Raw genomic sequence first — 20,194 nt, 5'->3', positions numbered from 1 at the left:
TATAATGTTTTGTTAAGATTAGTGAAACCCTAATTTAGGAATTTGGGGTTTTTATGAATAGTAATTGAATAGTAGTATCTATGTGTTGTATGGTAGGAGGAGAGTTCATAGAAGAGGCGTTTTGAGACAAATTTGAGATACCGTCTGCGTGTTGTGCTTTCCCGGTAGGATTTCCTACTCAGTATTAGTCCCATAATGGGATATTGGTGATGTGTTGTAGTTAGTTGATTGATATGATGATTGTAATTGTAATTGTGATTGTGATTGTGGTTGTGTTTGTGATGGTTCTCGAGATGCGTTCTCGGTTGAGTGGGGTCACTTGCGGGAGTGATCTCACGCCCTAGTTTCGCCCTTCGTGGAACCCGCCACGAAAGGGGATGTGCACATTAATGGACGGGGTTATCGCTCGTACGATGAGCGGGGCTTAGGTGGGAACGGTGCGGTCCCCCATCGTGGGCTGGTCCAAAGGGACGATCGATATTGAGATGATGGGAGTTGGTGGCGTTGTGTGTGTGTGTGACAATTTCAAATTCTGTTTGTCTTATTATTGTTATCTGTTTTGATTGTGTGATTAGTACCGACCCCGGTGTTGTTTTGAAAACTGCGGTGATCCATTCGGGGATGGTGAGCGATATTGAGCGGTATAGAGATGATACGGGGATAGCTGGGATGGCCACGACATGACGATAGAGTCTTCCGCCGTAGTTTAGCTTTTATTTCTATTTCATTGAGAAACAGTTAGTTTGGAATAATGTATTGTACTTTAAGTTTGGGTTTCAAGGATTGTACTTATTCATTAAATTACTTATAATAAATGTTGTTTCTGTTTTGTCTATTTGATTATCATACCTCGGGCAACCGAGATGGTGATGTCTTCATACCCGAGTGGTCCTGGTAAGGCACTCGAGTATGGGGTGTTACAAATGGTATCGAGCGACGATCCCGAAACCCGTAACCAATGAACTTAATGAACATAGGGAGTCAATTAAAATGAACCCGGGGTAGAAGTTGTAGGAGCTAGTGCAAAGGCTTGGGAGACGTCCTAAAGTCGCAGGGGTCGCCCTACAACTTTGAACCGGTCACATGGGGGAAGTGTTTGTCGAGTCGTATGTGTGTTTGGTTAACTGGTTTATGAATGTGATGGAATGTGTTAATTGTTGGATGTTGAAGTAGAAAGTTGAGCATGTGAAAGAAAATGGTGATATGAGGAAACTTGTTGATGAGATATATGGAACTGTGGTTGGAATGAGAAACATGATGGATGATTCATAATGTGACATAATAATAACATGTGAATAGAAATGTTGTGTTGTATACGTATATTTTGTTTGCATAGAGTTGTATGATAAGTTTATGTACTTGTCCACGATTGTTCATGGGTATATGTTGTAAGAAGGGTGTAGCTGTAATTGATGAATTAGTTGGAAGAGATTAAGTAAGTAATTGCATAAGAATATGAAATTCATGGGTAGAGCATGTTTATGTGGGTAAATCGTGATTGACAAGTTAAATAACCTCTGTGCATGATGAATGTTGTTGCTTGATTTTTGAAAATAGTAACATATGATTACGAATACTGGTTTTATGAGTTTTGGACTGGTTTTGTTTGCTTGGTTGTTGTTTAAGTCGTTTGGGAAGTAAAAATCAATAGTTGTGTTTTTCGTTTATAAAGAGGTTGTCTTTAAACTGTTATAACTTGAGATGCATAAATGATTTTGATGTGATTCCAATTGGAGATGATAGCTTGTCCTTTTACGATTCTAACGATAGGTCACACGCCCAAATTGACCAAGTAATGAGTGAGTTATGACTGTTTTACGAAAACTGGACAGTGCTGAGAATTAGGGTACTCGATCGAGTATCCTTGGTACTCGATCGAGTAAGGGGCACTCGATCGAGTACCTCGATTACTCGATCGAGTAGCCCTAGTGATTTGTTTTACGTGCTTCTGATCTTCACCTACTCGATCGAGTAAGTCCCTTACTCGATCGAGTGGCCTGTACTCGATCTAGTGACCCCTATTTTGGGTCATATGCTTATCTTTTGACTTCGTTGCATATTATGTTTAATTCAAAGTTATTATTTTGCTTCTTTATGCATTATTTTACATGTATGTTGGTCTTGACGCGTAAGTTACCCAATTTTGTGGTGTAAAGAGTGGCACCTATGATGAGTATGAGTTCGGTGGGGAGGACATGATTTATATGTGTTGGGATTGGTAAGACTTAATTGAGGTATAGAGCATGTTGTGTGAGACGAGATGAGTGACATGATTGTATGTTGAGTAATGAAAATGTAAGTGAATGTGAGCAAGGCATGATGTAAGTTTAAGGAACGTGAGAATGAAAAGAGTGAAAGAAAGGATGTGGATAGTAGCAACCTGAGATGTATAATAAATTATGGAGGGAGATGGTTAGAAATAGTGTTGAGTAAGAACATATGTAATGAAAGGTCGTTTGGAAATAGTGGTATATAGCGAACTTAATGGAGGCATGTCGCGACGTAGATTGGCAGATAGTGAGTGAGATTGGGAGATTTGGTTCATTAAGAGGTGAAACTAATGTGTGATTTCCTTGGGCAATTAACGGTATAAAAAGAGAATTTTGATTTCTAGAGATGTAAAAAGGAAGATGCAATTGTTTTAAACAGTAAACGTGGATTTTATGGATAGATTAGTGGCAAGTGTGAGTGATAGCATAATAAGAGAAGATCCATGGTAAGAAAGAGTGAGGTGATATCGATATAAAATAATGGGATTTGGGTTTTAGAGCGATGAGAAGGTAACTGGTTTACTAAAGAGTTAGGTAGAAGAAATAAGGAGTTGAACTATTAATTGGTATTATTGAGTGTAAAGAGAAGGGAAGGATAAAAGTAAGCGAGGAAAATGTTCCCCGGAGTTATGTGATATAAAGGTAAGGAATCATCGAAATGTGTGATAGTATCACGAGGATGTTAGCTAATGGTTATATAGGAGTTTCAGAACAACATGATTAGTTTTGAGTTTTGAGGAATTAAGGAAAGCAAGAAGTTGGTAGAATACCTGCAGGATATGAGGTTTTGGTGGAGAGTTAGATGACAATACAAATAAGATAGTATTGGGAATAATGTTGAGGTAATTTTGTGGATGGGTTTGATGTTCGTTATTTGGAATGATAACCAAAGATAGGAGGAAAACCGTGTTATTTTGATATGAGTGTAAGAGGTTTGATATACGAGCAGTGGTGGTATTGTGGTATTGTCACTAGTGGTTAAGGGTGATGGTATATTACAAAGGTAGCAATTCTAAAGAGGTTGATTTGGTAGGGACCTGATTGTTGTGTATGATTGTGAGAGGGTATAAGATGTGGTTAGATGAGGCGGATGCTAATAGTTGAATAGTAAAGGTATGGTTATATTTGGCAGGAAGTGATAGTTGTGCGAATGGGGGAATATGTTATGAGGAGCATATGAGTTAAACTCGGACAACAGGTAACCTTTGTTGAGTGGTAACTTACGTGGTCAGGATTGACTAGTTGGTTGTGATTACGGGTCTATGATATGTGTAAATGTTTGTGTGATGTTCTGACCTCACAAGAAGTGGTATGGTGTGATAATTATAAAGTCGTTTTTATGAATGTTCTATAATATATATGTTGGACACGGTAATTTAATTGAATGATATCCAAAAAAGGTAATAATTTGATTAATTTGACATGGCTAGTTATAATTTTATGTGTATTAATAACACATGTGTATTCCGTGAAATGGTAGAGATGATGTTCATGAGATGCCTATCTGTTTATCCATATAATATGTTGCGTGGTGATTTAATAAAGTGGATTTGGGTAAGTTTTTCTTGTCTGAGAAGTTATGCTCAGTCAGTGTTTATGGGAATCGTATGCAGTTGTGATGTCTATCGGTGTGGTTGTGGTGCCTCGGGTGGTGATCCGGGCACGGTACATAGTGTTGTGATGCGGGTATTTTCGCACTGCGGTGTGGCTGTTGGTGGCGGTGTTGTGATGCCGTCACCGGTTGTGGTGGAGTAGGCGGGATGATTATGATACGAGTTTTCGAAAGTGCATACCAGTTATACATAGATTGTTGTTTTGTTTGATGTTGTTCCCTGCAAGTTTCAGTTTATGCAGATAGACAGTTGTCTTGTTTATTGATATTTTCTTTACCTGGTTAAGTTGGGAATGAGGGTAGAGTATGATATACATAGAGTTGTATATGTTTTCGTTGTTGTCATAGACTCATAGTATAGTGACATTCTGTTAATGGGACACGGTTGTGAGAGGTTGTTACAATAATTATGATCTTGTTCTAGTTAAGGTTTCAGTAGACATGGTAATGGCAAGTGAGTCGTAGAACATGTGTGGTAATGACCCGAAAGATGCAGGTGGTTCATAATCCTTTGTTGAAACAGTGAGTGTAGGGTGTTGAATAATAAGTGTCGTGTTACGTTATGTATGAGTCTTGCGGTAATGAATGAAAGAACTTGAAGATCTAGTGTGAGTGTACGTAACAAGTGTGGATCGTGAGTTATGCTTTTGATGATGAGAGTTTCATATAGTTTATATAGAGAGGTATGTCACGTTGCGGTAATGTGGAAAAGTTGAAGTTTTGGGTTAAGATAAAGATTTTGTGGTATAGGTTAGGTGGTGTGACGAGAGAAGTGAAGTATGAGAACTGTTGAAGGAGGAGAGCCTTGAGAAATAGGAGTGATTATGGAAATGAGGTTATAGGCAGTTATCTTTGACATATGGTGGTGATGAGGATAATGACATAATATAGCTAAGGGTTTAGTATTAGTGAGTTACGAGGACGTAACATTTGTCTTAAGAGGAGTAGGATGCAATAAAAGAGAGTTTCATGGTGGTGCATGTGGTAATATAATTGGAGGTAGAGTGTTAGCGTAGCGTAAAGGAGGGATTTGTTTTGCGGACAATACTTATAAAAGGTCACGGACGTGCTTGTAGTAGTTTGAGGTTAGAAATGCGAGAATACTTCGATAGTGTTGACAGTTGGCTGATGAGATTATGAGTGTGAGTAAACTTCGAGGACGAAGTTCCTTTTAAGGGTGGTAGAATGTAACATTCCGTTCGATGTCTATGATGAGTGTCTTGATTTTGGATTTGATAGTCGATGATATTATGGAGCTAGCAGCGTTAGAGGATGGTAGTTGGTTATGTATGGAGTGGGTGTCGTGAGAGATACATATGTGGTGGATACGATATCGTGAGTCATGTTAGGGAAGTAAACATAGTTGGTGGAGGGGGTGTTAAAAGTTCATGTTTTATGTTTGGTCGAGTTCTTGAGTTCTTAGTTATGTTGTCGTGTCTTAGTCGAGCTAGTATGGTTGTTTTTATGTATGGGTTGAACTTCGGGGACGAAGTTCCTTTTAAGGAGGGAAGACTGTAATACTCCGTATTTATGGTCTTGGGGGTACTCTATCGAGTAGCCCTTACTCTGTCGAGTAAGGGTATGTTGCAGAATAAAATAGTTTCGACTGTTGGGCACTCGATCGAGTAGCCGGGGCACTCGATCGAGTAGGGGAAATACTCGATCGAGTACCTTGGGTACTCGATCGAGTGTCCGGTTTATCGGGGGTTTTTCTCGGGTTTTGTTAATTACGCGATTAAGGTATTTAAATCAATTCGTCTTTATTCTAAATCACTTTTTACAAAACCTAAAACCTGTTTAAGAGAGAAAGCAACTTGTCTTCTTCCTAATCGCGTTCTTGACAATTCCCGGAGTTCAGACGGTCGGTTTGCATCGTAGCTTGTGTCGTTGGATTCCTTGCGTCGAGGGTAAGCTTTTAATGTAATTTATATAATGTTTTGTTTAGATTAGTGAAACCCTAATTTAGGAATTGGGGGTTTTTATGAATAGTAATTGAATAGTAGTATCTATGTGTTGTATGGTAGGAGGAGAGTTCATAGAAGAGGCGTTTTGAGACAGTGTAGATACCGTCTGCGTGTTGTGCTTTCCGGTAGGATTTCCTACTCGCATTAGTCCCATAATGGGATATTGGTGATGTCTTTGTAGTTAGTTGATTGATATGATGATTGTAATTGTAATTGTGATTGTGATTGTGGTTGTGTTTGTGATGGTTCTCGAGATGCGTTCTCGGCTGAGTGGGGTCACTTGCGGGAGTGATCTCACGCCCTAGTTTCGCCCTTCGTGGAACCCGCCACGAAAGGGGATGTGCACATTAATGGACGGGGTTATCGCTCGTACGATGAGCGGGGCTTAGGTGGGAACGGCTGCGGTCCCCCACTGGCGTGGTGGTCCAAAGGACGATCGATATTGAGATGATGGGAGTTGGTGGCGTTGTGTGTGTGTGATGATTCACCGTCTGTTTGTCTTATTGTTGTTATCTATTTTGATTGTGTGATTAGTACTGACCCCGGTGTTGTTTTGAAAACCTGCGGTGATCCATTCGGGGATGGTGAGCAGATATTGAGCAGGTATAGAGATGATACGGGGATAGCTGGGATGGCCACGACATGACGATAGAGTCTTCCGCTGTAGTTTAGCTTTTATTTCTATTTCAGTTGAGAACAGTTAGTTTGGAATAATGTATTGTACTTTAAGTTTGGGTTTCAAGGATTGTACTTATTCATTAAATTACTTATAATAAATGTTGTTTCCGTTTTGTCTATTTGATTATCATACCTCGGGCAACCGAGATGGTGATGTCTTCATACCTGAGTGGTCCTGGTAAGGCACTCGGAGTATGGGGGTGTTACATGGCTGGTTGCCATGCCGCGACCCCGGTGACAGGCCGATAGGCTGCATCGGCTAGGCCGTCTAAGTCGTTGACTTTGCTGTGGATATCCTTGACCTTGCTCAATGTGTTGACTTGGTCAGCGGTGCAGAATATGCCCCATCACTTTATATTGTAATATTATTATTATTTCAAATTATATTTTATTTAGATATTTATATAAGTATGTTATAATATAATAATTTTTAATATTTTATAATTTTATTTGTTTTTTAAAAATATTTATATTTAGTTAGATTTAAAAGGTGAGAAAGTGAAAATATATAATGACAAAACGAGCTCGATTCGAATTCGAGCCGTGCTCAAGCTTTTCCCGGGCCGAGTTCGAGCTTCAATTTTTTAGAGCCGAGCCCGAGCTTGAGCCAAAAAATGCTTACTAAAAGGTCTTAACTACCTAGGATTTAAGGCACCGTCATTTCCGTCAACAACCACGTCAATTATCGCGAAACCATTTTTTTTCGTATTTACAAATTGAAAGTGTAATTCTTATTGACAATAAAAAAAACAAATTGTTTATAAAAAAATTCTATGTTGTTATTGTGCTCATGGCTTCACGCTACTTTCGCTACCCCAAATTTTCAATCCTGGCTCCGCCCCTGGTTACATTAAATATATAACGGTAGCATCGCCCTATTTTTATGGATTATTTTTTGGGTTATTCTACGTAGTAACCCTGTGTTTTTCTGAATTCTAGCTGGTAACCCTTCGTTTTTCAACTACTCACATGGTAACCCTGAACTTATGAAAAAAAGTTCTCCATGACCCTCAATTTTTATTCCGTTAAAAAACTCCGTTAGTTTGAATGTTTATCGAGACTTGGGCTTGTCTTTTACACTTCAAATGCTTAAATGACCAAGTAACTATGGTTTTCTCAACTCAATTAAAATAAATAAACCACGAATTTTGCTAACAAATAATTATATTATAGGTGTCTTAAGAGTATAATTCATAACATTTTTATTATCATTCTTATTATTATCATCATTTTTATTGCTTAACAAAGAATATTAAAGTAGTAATATATTGAAACACATCTTAGTTTTGTTTTTGTTATAAATTATATTAGATTATAATTGATATTATATTATTATTATTTTTATAAAAAAACAAAGGTAAGATGTGGATTGGTATTTTTACTACTTTAATATTCTTTGTTAAACAATAAAAATGATAATAATAATAATAATGATAATAAAAAAATTATGAATTATACTCTTAAGTCTTACCACACCTAGAATATAATTATTTGTTAGGAAAATTTGGGGTATATTTATTTAATTGAGTTGAGAAGACCATAGTTAGTTGGCCATTTAAGCATTTGAACTCTAAAAAACAAGCCCAAGTCCCAATAAACATGCAAACTAACGGAGTTTTTTAACGGAATAAAAGTTGGGGGTCACGGAGAACTTTTTTTGATAAGTTCAGGGTTACCATGTGGGTGGTTGAAAAATGAAGGGTTACCAGCTAGAATTCAAAAAAATACAGGGTTACCGCGTAGAATAACCCTTATTTTTTTATATTCTCGTATAGAGTAGTTGTCAAGCCAGTCGTGCTCAGGAATGGAAAAATTCGACATTGGATGTGGAAAACGTTTCCGTAAACCTCAATATGTTTTGAAATGTCAAACTGATTAATCAAAGTCATTTGGACAGGACTGAGATTGAGTGGATGAAATAACACGATGATAACTCCATAAGCTAACGAATTCGACAACGTTTGTAGTCTCGGACTAATAAATGAGCCTTCATTGTCCTAAAACGCAAATCGTACAACGCGTAATTACCTTGTCACAAATTAAAGTTAGGGTACGGAATAAGGCCTTATACAGTTAATAAACAAGTGGTATAGCCGTATAGGGTCGATTTTTATTCTTGCTAAATAATAAAAAACCGTTCACAATATAGTACGACTATATTGTTGATGAATACAGTATATTGGTAATTATCGTGAGTAGGGAGGTCATTGAGACGGGGTGGGTGCAGAGGAATTGTGTCCCGCACCCGTATCCGCGAACTGAAATGTGTACCCACACCCGCCTTACCACCCGTGCGGGTAGTACTTTTTAAGGCCGCAAAGTTCGCAAAGTGGTCTGAAACAAGTTAACATTTAATTAACTACTAGTAAAGCCCGCAAAATTTGCAAAGTGGGTGTGGGGAGGATGTCGAGGGTCTCATGTGATACTGTGATACTCGCACCGGTCCCACGACTCGCGACAGTCGTCAGATGATGCTTTTGATACCCATTTCCGTCCCACCACCCACCACCCACCACCCACCAATCATTATCAGCATCCTCCCTATGTGGGATGAGTGAGTCCCTGTGATATCCCTCGTATTTATGAATATTTTTTTCGCGACAAAAAAAAAGGTACATCTCATTTCTATTATTTTAATTGTAAAATTAATTTTTAAATCTTCAATTAAAAAGGTAAAAAGTATCCAACAAATTATCTCCAAAAAAAAAATATTAATATAAAACAAATATGTATTCTTGAGAAAATGGTAGTGAACAAATGTGCAGCACCAGGAATTGATCCCTCGTGGTTTGTTGAAAACAACAATGACTTTACCTTATTTACATTGAAACATATATAAGGGACCCTTTGTCTTTTGATCTCCGGTTCCTAGAATCTTTTAAACACTCTAATAGATGGGCTTAACCTTGTGATAGAATTCTAAGCTTTATAATTGATGCGGTCGTTTCTACACCAAAAATAAAATACCTAGATTACTGCTAACAGAAGTCAGCGGCAAGTAGGGTCGATCTCCACAGGGAGGCTAAGTTGCTATCTATCTGTTTAACTCGGTCTGTCAGGGTGTCACAGAAATGGGGGGTTGAATTGATTGTTGAACTAAACTAATAGGCGAGAGAGAAAATGAAAGTAAGAAATTAACAGAAAGAGAAAGGAAGTATGCTAGGAGTCGGTCCACCGCGGCAGCTATCAGGTCTTATACTATCGGGAATACTAAGGCGATTAGACTATTGATAAGAAGAGCTATGGTCGTCACCTTTCGGTCCTTAAACCGCCCTAGAGCGTAAACAGCTTAACTTTCGCCCTCACTGCAATACCCTATTGTAATTAAGCAAGCCTTCCCTTCCAATCTTTCGATCCAGGTCGGGGTTAACTAGGTTTATTGGTCTCCTGCATGCATTCATTCGACCGGATAACAGTTAAATTGCCTAATACAATTCCTATCGCAGGGCTAATCTATTTAATACAATTAAAGCATGCTACCACGGCTTCCCTAATCCTAACATACTAGGGGTAATTAGCTAGACATGGAATTAATAAGAACAATAAATAAAAAGGGAGGGGAAATAATAACCATTAAATAAAAAGAGAGAAAGGAAGAAAGAATTACTGAATTAAAGAGATCCGGAAATGAACAGGAATAAAAGTAACAGTGTATAGAGAAAAGAGAAGAGCAACGTGATCCTTGGATGATTACAAATGACAACCTTTACTCCTATTTATAAGAAATTAGGAGTAAAGTTAAACCTAATGACGGAATATAACTAAAAAGCCCAGCCCGCCAGCAATATCCACTCGATCGACCACTTAAATCACTCGATCGAGTGAACTTGACTTCAAATGTAGCTCGATCGACCTAGAATAGTGCTCGATCGAGTAAGGCTATAAAGGAACTGGTCGATCGACTAAGCAAACAACTCGATCGACTGATTATTGCACCCTAAACCACTCGATCGAGTAATAAATCACTCGATCAAGTGAAACTTGACTTCAGCAGCTCATCACTCTCATCAATTTGACTTGACTTGTCCTTTTAGCGCCCGAAACACCTTCACGCATCCCAAGACAGCAATATTCCCCGCTCCAAATCATCTCTTCCTCCAAATGCATGCTAAACGGACGGTAAATGGCTTGATTCTACTACTTTTGGGTCCATACCTGCAAATAAGACATAATAACCCAAAGTAGCATATTCGGGGCATTTCGTAGCATAAAACCGCGATAAAAGCATATAAATACGTGCATAAAATAGGCCAATAAGACTATATAAAATGCACGTATCAATAATAAATAAAACTACTTTAAAGTTTCATAATTTGTAAATTTATCTTTAATATATTTTTCTATACCATATATTAAAATTACGATGAAATAAATTATGAGACAAATTCACTACTCCCGCTATTAATATTTTATTTAAATCGATTAGTTAGCTAATTGTTCATTTATGCTTTCTTTTGTTGTTAATATTGTTACTTTTATTACATTCATTATTACTACGGTTACTTTCACTACTCCTGTCGTAATTATTGTTACTTTCACTACTGTTGTATGAATATTGATAATTTCACTACTACCGTTATTGCTTCTATTACTTTCACTACTCCCCTTGCTAATATAGTAGTTACTTTAACTATTCAAATGAGTGATTACTAACATATTATTATATCCAATGTTAGTACAATTATTTTCACTACTAACATAATTACTTTTACTATTTAGTCATGCAATTTTAAGAGGTTATCTATTTATATAAATATAATACATATATGCATTAAATCAAATCGAAATAATTATAGAATATTGTATTTTTTGGAAATCTAGCTTGATTTATTTAACTTTTAATAGTTCCAAAACATAACCTACTTATATTATATTTGTGTATGTTAAATAATTGTATAATTATATGATATACTAATTAATAACATAAGTGGAGCAGGTTTATTTTAAGGAAAATTACCATATTTTGATATTCTCTAAATTTATATTTCAACCAAAAATATATAATATTTACACTATTTAGCATTAAATAATATTTTCAATTAACTAAAACTACTTTAAGGTTGCATAATTTATAAATTTATCAATAATATATTTTTTTATGATACGGAGTATATTTTAAAATTGCAATGAAATAAATTATGAGACAAATTCATTACTCCCGCTATTACTATTTTACTTAAATCGATTGCTTAGCTAATTGTTCATATATACTTTATTTTGTTCTTAGTATTGTTACTTTTATTACATTCGTTATTATTAGTTTTAGTTTCACTATTCCCGCCGTAATTATTGTTACTTTCACTACTTGTACATTAATATTGATAATTCCACTACTCCTGTTGCTACTTTTGTTACTTTCACTACACCCGTTCGCTGCTAATATAATTACTTTGACTATTCAAATGAGTGATTACTATCATATTATTATATCCAATTTTATTACTACAATCTTTTTCACTACTAATAGAATTATTAATTTTACTCTTGAAGTATCCAATGAGTGATTACTATATCCAAGGTTACTTTTATTACTCTCATTACATATATGCAATAAATTAATTAAGTCGAAATAATTATGGAATATTATATTTTTTTTTGTAAATCTAGCTTGATTTATTTACTCTTTAATATTTTCTAAAATATAATATACTTATATTACATTTGTTTTTGTTTAAACAATTAACATCTTTATACTAATTAATGCCATAAGTGGGCATGTTTATTTTAAGGAAAATCATCATATTCCGGTGTTCTCTAAATTTATATCATCAACCAAAACTATATTATATTTACATTGAAATCCCTTGTTCATGTCAATCGCACAGTGCTATTGATTTAAAACTATATAGTATAATAAATTTGTATAAATTTATTTAATTACATTAAAGTCCCTTGGTTTCTGGAATTAATAGTGAACCGACCATCTTAGAACACTTTTAATACTTAATTTCATCCGTTTATTTAGTTTACTGTCTTTTATTGCCTTTAGCTATAGACCAAATCAAATCAAACCCACACACTGTTACTTCTACACTTAAATAAGACAACTATTAATTGCATCGCCTCTCTGTGGTTCGACCCTGCTACCGCTATCTATAGTTGTAGTTGGAATTATAAATATTATCTTTGGTGCACACAACGACAGGCATCAAATTTTGGCGCCGTTGCCAGGGAGGCAATTGTTTAAAATTTTTAGTTGTTTCTATTTTTAGTCTTTCTCTTAGTTTAAAGGGCATCTGTTCCTTAAACTATTCTCATATTCTACTTATAGTTTCTTCTTATGCGCAGGTCACAGGGTGGTGAACTACTACCGTTCAATCCTGAGATTGAGAAGACTTTGCGTGAGTTGAGACGATCATCTAGGGTATTCCCGACAGAGGAAGAGCTGAGTACTCTGTCTAGTTACTACGAGAACGAGCTTTTTGAGGAGGATCCACCTTCGTCACCTATTTCTACTTCTTCAGCTGAGACCGTCATATCTCCAGACATGGCTGAAGAAGCGAGTATAGCCAGTCACTCTGAGCCGACAGCTGAGAATCTCTATAAGGGATTCGCACTAACTGGGACGGATAGAAAATTCGAGCCGAAACCGTCCTATATGAACTTGGTTGAGAGAAACCAATTCGGGGGAGCTGCAAATGAAGATGCAGCTAAGCACATGAAGACATTCATTGATTATTGTTGTTCCATACCCCCACCAACCGGTGTGACCCAGGACCAGGTGAAGGAAACTATGTTTATATTCTCTCTTCGTGATGCTGCAAGAGAGTGGTACAGAGACCTGGATCGAGCTGCTCATGGGATAACGGACTGGAATTCGCTGGCCTTAGCATTCTACAAGAAATATTTCTCTGCCTCGAAGACAAATGCCATTAGAGCTCAGATCACGAGCTTTAAACAGGGTCCTGATGAGAATTTTTATGAGGCGTGGGTCCGTTTCAAGAAGATGGTGCGAACTATTCCACATCATGGGTTCGAGAAATGGAGCCTATGCAATCAGTTCTATAATGGGCTTTATGACGATTAGAGGGCTATCCTGGATGTGGCAGCTAATGGTAGGTTCCAGGAGAATGTTGGAGAAACTAAGGGGTGGAAAATTATTGATGATTTGGCCACCCACAAAGCTGAGTATGGAAATTCCAGGGGAAATCAAAGGAGGAGTATTGAATCCCCTTCTGTAGCTGCATTAGAGGCTCTCACGGCGAGATTTGATAAGTACGAGTTGGGAGGAGCTTCGAAAGGAGGGATCTATCAAGTGAATGCTGTGTCAGACGGTCCTTTCGTCTGTAAAAGATGTGGAGCTGAGGGACATGTTTCAGACCATTGTCCTAATCCCTATGAGTCTTGTGCTGCCTTTCAACATTATAGGCAGACAAGCACTTATTTTGAGCCGAATGTCCATCCGAACTTGAGGTGGAGTAGCCAAAATGTCCTAAATCCAACTCCACCTCCACAGCAGCAGCAGCAACAGAATTATGTGCCCCCTCATAAGCAGCAGCAGCCATATCAAAAGCCTCCGTACGTTCCCCAGCAGCAGCAGCAGTCCCAAGGCTCCGAATTTGCTGAGTTGAAAAATTTGTTGCTGAAAGAGTCTCAAGCTAGAGAGGCCGGGATGAAGATGTTAGAGAGCCAAATTGCTCAATTGGCTAGCAAGAATACAACTCGAGCTCCGGGACATTTACCGACGCAGACTGGCCAAAAGGAGAACCTTAATGCTATTACTTTGAGGAGTGGGTCCACCCTTGAAGGGCCCACTATGGTCGAGGAAGCTACTGGAAAAGATGAGGCGGAACCAAGCAAGAAGAAGGCTATAACGAACAGTGGCAAGAAAAAGACGATCAGCAGGTATGTCAGTCGATCGACTGACATACCCAGTCGATCGACCAGTCCGCGAAGTGAAAAAGCTTCTGTTCCTGTAGAAGTCTGTCGATCGACTGACAACGCGGATGAAGGTGAGTCTTTTCGTCCTCCAATGTTGAGGCAAGACCCAAATGCTGATGGGTTAGTTCCGGTTCCAAAGTATGACCCGATGACGATTAATGGTTCATTTTTGAGACGGTCTGAAGAAGGGTCAAGCTACAACAAGGAGAAGGTAGTAGATTTTCAGCCTAAGTCCACCGATGCCGGTATGAGAGATTTAGAGGAGAGGGCTAAGTTACTTCTTTCAGCCCCTTATCCGGAGAGATTGGTGCCGACGAAGGAACAGGTATCGTTTAATAAATTTGAAAATGTTATTCGTATCTTAAACGTAAAAGTTCCTTTTCTTGAGTTAGTTAATCAAGTGCCTGCTTACATGAAATTTATGAAGCAACTGTTGTCTAAAAAGAAGTCACTTGAAACTGTGCAATCTGTCGCACTAACTGAGGAGTCATGTTCTTATCTGACCCATACTGCACCTCATAAGCTAGAAGACCCAGGTAGTTTTTCAGTCCCATGTAGTATTGACACCTTTTCTATTGAGAAGGCCTTATGTGACCTAGGAGCCAGTATTAGTGTAATGCCCTTGAGTCTTACTAGAAAGTTGAAATTGACTAGGTTTGCAGTCACCAACATGACAGTACAGATGGCTGATCGATCTGCGGTCCAGCCTATAGGAGTCTTAGAAGACATTGCTGTGCAAATAGGAAAGTTCTTTTTCCTTGTTGACTTCGTTGTACTAGATATGCCCGAGGATGCCCACATTCCCATCATATTAGGTAGACCATTTCTACACACTGCTGGTGCAGTTATAGATGTTGGTTCGGGAACATTGACTTTCAAAGTAGGAAAGCATTCCATTGTCTTTGCCCAGATAGCTAAGAAGAAAGACCCCATGTGGCCCGTCACTTGTAATACGGTTTCTGAAAAGAAATCCTATTTTATGCTATCTGACATGCCTGTCTCTATGCCTGTTTCTGCTATAACACCTCCGCCCCAGATTGGGAGCAAATTGGAGGAAGATTCTTCTATTTTGGATATTGCAGGAGCTGGTTTGGGGAAGGAAGAGTCGCATGTTGCTCCAGCTGCAAAGGAGCCAATCGTTCAAAGAGGCGGTCTAGGATGTCTTAGCTATGGCACAGATGAGGAGCCCGATGAGGAGCCAGTCAAAGTGAGGGAGTCCGACTTGGATTCTGATGAGCCGGATGAAGTCATTGCTTGGGAAGATGTTGAGGCTGTTGATCCGTTGAGTTCTGCGGATGTTGGAGTTGAGAAGAGTGCAGCTGAAGAGATGAGCACTATAGAGGCTACTTCTGGTAGCCAGAAGCCGAGCAAGTGGGCCATTCCGTGGCCGTTCTTGATCAACTATTAGTTGATTAAGGCTTTTTCATACAACATTTTATTGCTTTTTAAGACTATTTATCGTTTTTCGTGTGCGCGAGACTTCGCAATTTTAATAAGCTTGCTTAGTATTTTATATGCTTTAGACTGTTACTTTGGGTTTTGCGCAATTTTGGCCGCGTTATGTGTGTATTTGCTGGTCTATAGACCTTGATAGCTCAATTTATTGAGCTAATTGAAGAAATCAGAAAGTTACAGCAGGTTTCCCAGTCGATCGATTGACCAGTATGGTCGATCGACTGAGCTGAGATTTCCAGGAGCTTCTGTTCCTGTTCACCCTGGTCGATCGACTCGGTGATGTAGTCGATCGACCATGATTCGCTGCTGTACCTGTTTTCGATCATTCCCCTGCTGTGTTTGGTCGATTTGCGGAGTTGAGGGAGTCTTTTCTCCACTTTATTCTCCGACTCATTTCCGTTGTCTTCCGTTTCTTTATTTTACACATAATTTTGCGTTTCAATTAATTGTTTTCTCGGTTTTATGCGCGGTATTTTTTGTTCTTTTCAGGTACTTTATGGTAGCACTGCTGGCTACTGAAACCTCCTAGCTCACGCTGGTTTGGGGAGGTTTTCTTTTGCTGCGCTTAAAGTCTTGTGAGTTTTCGAGTTCTTACTTCATGTTTTGTTTGGTTAATTTAACGCAAAATCCCATTTCCTTTGTTTATCTAATTACATGATTTTGCACAATGGGGACATTGTGCGATTTGGTTTGGGGAAGGGTTTTGCGTTGCATTTCATTTGCTTGCATTCACGTTTACATTTTGTGTTGCATTGTTGTTTATTTTTTCTTATATATACAGAAAATTCAAAAAAATTGAAAAAATTCGAAAATTTAAAAAAATGCACGTTTATTTTAGCATATAGGTTGAGTCGGAACGGTAGTATTTCAATGATGACATTGTATTTTCAGCTATTTATGCCTAAGCCTTGCTAATTGACATGTTATTAGTAGAATCATTTGCATAGTCTACGAGTTTTCGTTAATTTATTTGCTGAATCTTGAGACTTGAATTAGAATTTTTGGCAAACTACATCATATTCTGAGGTTTAGAGCCTATAACTGGTGTCATTCATGACCGGTTTATCTAGATTGTGAGTAGTTACTCCTTATGAGACATGTTATTTTAATATGCATAAATATGAACTTGATCTACTTAATACCTGTATGCATTCGGTTTCGTGGTTAGTTGACACATGTGGAAGAGGTTTCCTTATTCATTTAGCCCATAAGCTCCACACTGCCAAAAATAGTCTTTTTGTCCCGCTAACTACATCCTACATTTAGCCTGCCCTTGTCAAGCTAGTAGTTTATGTTCTTGGGATTGTTACTTCATTTTTGGTTGCTAATGCTCATTTTGAGATGACGTTGGGAAAATGAAAAAAAGGAAGGAAAAGAAGAAAAAAAAATATAGAATTGAAAAGAAAGAAAAAAAAAAGAAGAAAGAGGAACGCATGTGTACTGTAGAGGACGGTCGATCGACTGGACTCATTGGTCGATCGACTGAAGCCCGAGAAAAGAAAATCAAATCGCATAATTCAAAATCTTTATTAAATGGCGATTTTTGCTCCCATGTTGCATTCATATCTTATGGGGAGTTGATTAATTATGGAGATTGTGAGATTTTTGCTTGCTATTAGCACCGTTTCGATTGAAATTTTGAGCAAGAAGTTGGATGTTGTCATAATTTGGTTCCCTTAGTTACTAGCTTGGCTTTTAACTCTGTTTTTATCCAAACTATCTTAGCCTCTTCTTACCCATACCTCACATATCCATATTTACCTCGGCATGTGTCATGGTCATTTGTTTGGTTGGAATGCATATGCACGGTTGTAGAGATCATTTTCATATTAAATAGCTGGCATGTTCTTATAAGTCGTAGTTAGGTGAGTATCACTACAAAATGAATTCTTTCTATCTCTACATTATTCACCTGTGCTTATGTGTGATATGAGCGACCCGTGAGAGTCCGAATTGATAAGTCTCTACAGTTGACGATTCAGCGGGTTTTTAACGGCTACATAACTCGTTTGCATGATTCATATTGCTAATTTATTGTTGGTTGTTGCATTAAATTGGTTTAGGCTTTACAGTTTGCATTTCGCTCTGAGTTTGAACTCGTTCCATTAGGTTTTAGGATCGAGTCTAGTTCTTGCTTGAGGACAAGTAAGGGTTTGGTTTGGGGAAGTTTGATGCGTGTCATTTATATGATGTTTTACACCTCATTTTACACGCATTTCAGAGCTCAATTATGTAGTTTAAAGCTACTATTTGCCCCATTTCGTCTACTTTCGTATTTTTATGTAATATTGCAGATTTATGCGGAAATGAGTAGATATTGAGCTAAATCCGTCCCCGAGTATCTTGCATTGCATTTGTCATGAAGTATTTACTCAAGGAACGAGCTTGGTGCGCATTTCGAGGCCTGAAAGATAATTTTATGAAGAATTAGAAGCGGACTATCAGCTAAAGCAGTCGATCGACTGGCCTTCATGGTCGATCGACCAACACACGACTTACAGGAGCTACTGTTCAGCATAGTTCAGTCGATCGACTGGCTGCAGTGGTCGATCGACCAAACCTTGATGCTGGCGTGAATAAAAAGATCGAGAATTAAGAAGCCCATTGTGTATTAGGTTTAGGAATAAGTGTTATGTTATATTCCTATATAACGTAACCTGACACTATTCAGTTTTTATCAAGTCTTTAATCATCAAATTTATTAGGGTTCTATATTGAGTTTAGCATTAGGGCATAATTGTTCGAATAAAATTTGCCTTTGTTCTTGCTTTTCGGATTCTTCCTTTCTCTGCAATTCCATTCGGTATTTCTCTGTTCCAATTTCAGTTTAGTGCTTATTTCGTTCATAGTTTAGAATTGTTAGAGTAGTTTCCCAAAAGCCAATTTATCGTCTCATGTTAATTGCTTGTTTCGTTAGTTTAATCATGCATTCAATATCTTTATTCATTAATTTCATTGTTGTTTTCATAATAGTCATGAGTAGCTAAACTTGTCGTGCTAGGATGTAGGGAATCTGTAGCGTAGGTGGCATTAGAATAGGAGACCTGGAATCGCGCCACGGTCGATCGACCGCACACCCTGGTCGATCGACCGGCCACGTGAGATCACCTTCGTTTTAATTAATTAAATTGCTATGTTTGACGAATCGATTGCACGCGACTAGTTAAATGCCTAGGATTTGACCGACCCAGTTAAGATCGAAAGATAGGGAAGGGAGATAGCCTACCTAATTAAGACGACTAAATTAAAAAGATCGAGAGATAAGTTTATTTAGCCTTTTTAGTCACTTTTCAGGACGAAAGTTAGTATTAGTGATATTAGGGACCTGTAGCGAGATCGAAAGATGCTACCTGTAAGAATGGACCGAGAGGACTTCTTATTTTCCCGTCTCACGTGTTTGTTCTAGACCTACCTAGTATGCTGCCGCCGAAACTATAGTGAACCGACCATCTTAGCACCCTTTTAATACTTAATTTCATCCGTATATTTAGTTTACTGTCTTTTATTGCCTTTAGCTATAGACCAAATCAAATCAAACCCCCACACACTGTTACTTCGAGACTTAAATAAGACAACTATTAATTGCATCGTCTCTCTGTGGTTCGACCCTGCTACCGCTATCTATAGTTGTAGTTGGAATTATAAATATTATCTTTGGTGCACACAACGACAGGCATCAGCATTAAAGTCCTTAACTGGAAAATTTAATAGTTGAGATCTTTAACTGGAAAAAAATCAATAGTTTAGGTCCTTTTCTTAAGGTTAACTCAAATATAAAGTTATAATTAATAGAATATCTAAAGGTAATTTCTAAACTTATATTGTTGTGTTCTAAGACAATCACAATATTACCATATTTTGACTTCAATTAAATTAGAATAATATTATATTCCTTATATATAGGAAATCATACTCGTGTTCAAAATACCTCTCTGAGTCTTTGATCCCCTAAAGTAACCTCTTATTCACAGTAGGTGGATTGTAGACAATATATGTTAGGTGTTAGTTGACTAGTCAATGATCATGTAACTAACCACCAACTAAGTTTGTTAGTCGGTTAGAGATCTTAGTATATAAGCAAGATCATTCATTGTAATCCATATATCTTACACATAATATTGTATCAATAATATACAAAGCTTTCTCTCTCTTTTCCTTCTCTAAATACTTCAATATCACTGTAATAGCCATCTTCATCTTCTCCTTCATCAATGGAGGTTTGATGGTTTTCCTGGTATCAGCTTATAAGATCCTATTCTTTAACGCTTCCGCACAATAAATCCTTCATAAATCTCTTATTTTGTCTTCCAGTTTACATCACACTTTCCTTAATC

At 37.6% G+C, this 20,194-nt stretch overlaps 1 non-coding gene across 1 annotated transcript; it reads right to left on the bottom strand.

Annotated features, from left to right (window-relative positions):
- Nucleotides 1-13,392: 13,392 nt before the first annotated feature.
- Nucleotides 13,393-13,499, bottom strand: LOC141638615 (small nucleolar RNA R71). Its single transcript, XR_012542160.1, has one exon. It is a non-coding gene; the product is annotated as a small nucleolar RNA R71 (small nucleolar RNA).
- Between the last annotated feature and the right edge of the window lie 6,695 nt (nucleotides 13,500-20,194).

The sequence above is a fragment of the Silene latifolia genome, unplaced genomic scaffold (assembly GCF_048544455.1).
Source record: "Silene latifolia isolate original U9 population unplaced genomic scaffold, ASM4854445v1 scaffold_20.1, whole genome shotgun sequence".
NCBI lineage: Eukaryota > Viridiplantae > Streptophyta > Magnoliopsida > Caryophyllales > Caryophyllaceae > Silene > Silene latifolia.
This window is presented reverse-complemented; position numbering and strand designations above follow the sequence as displayed.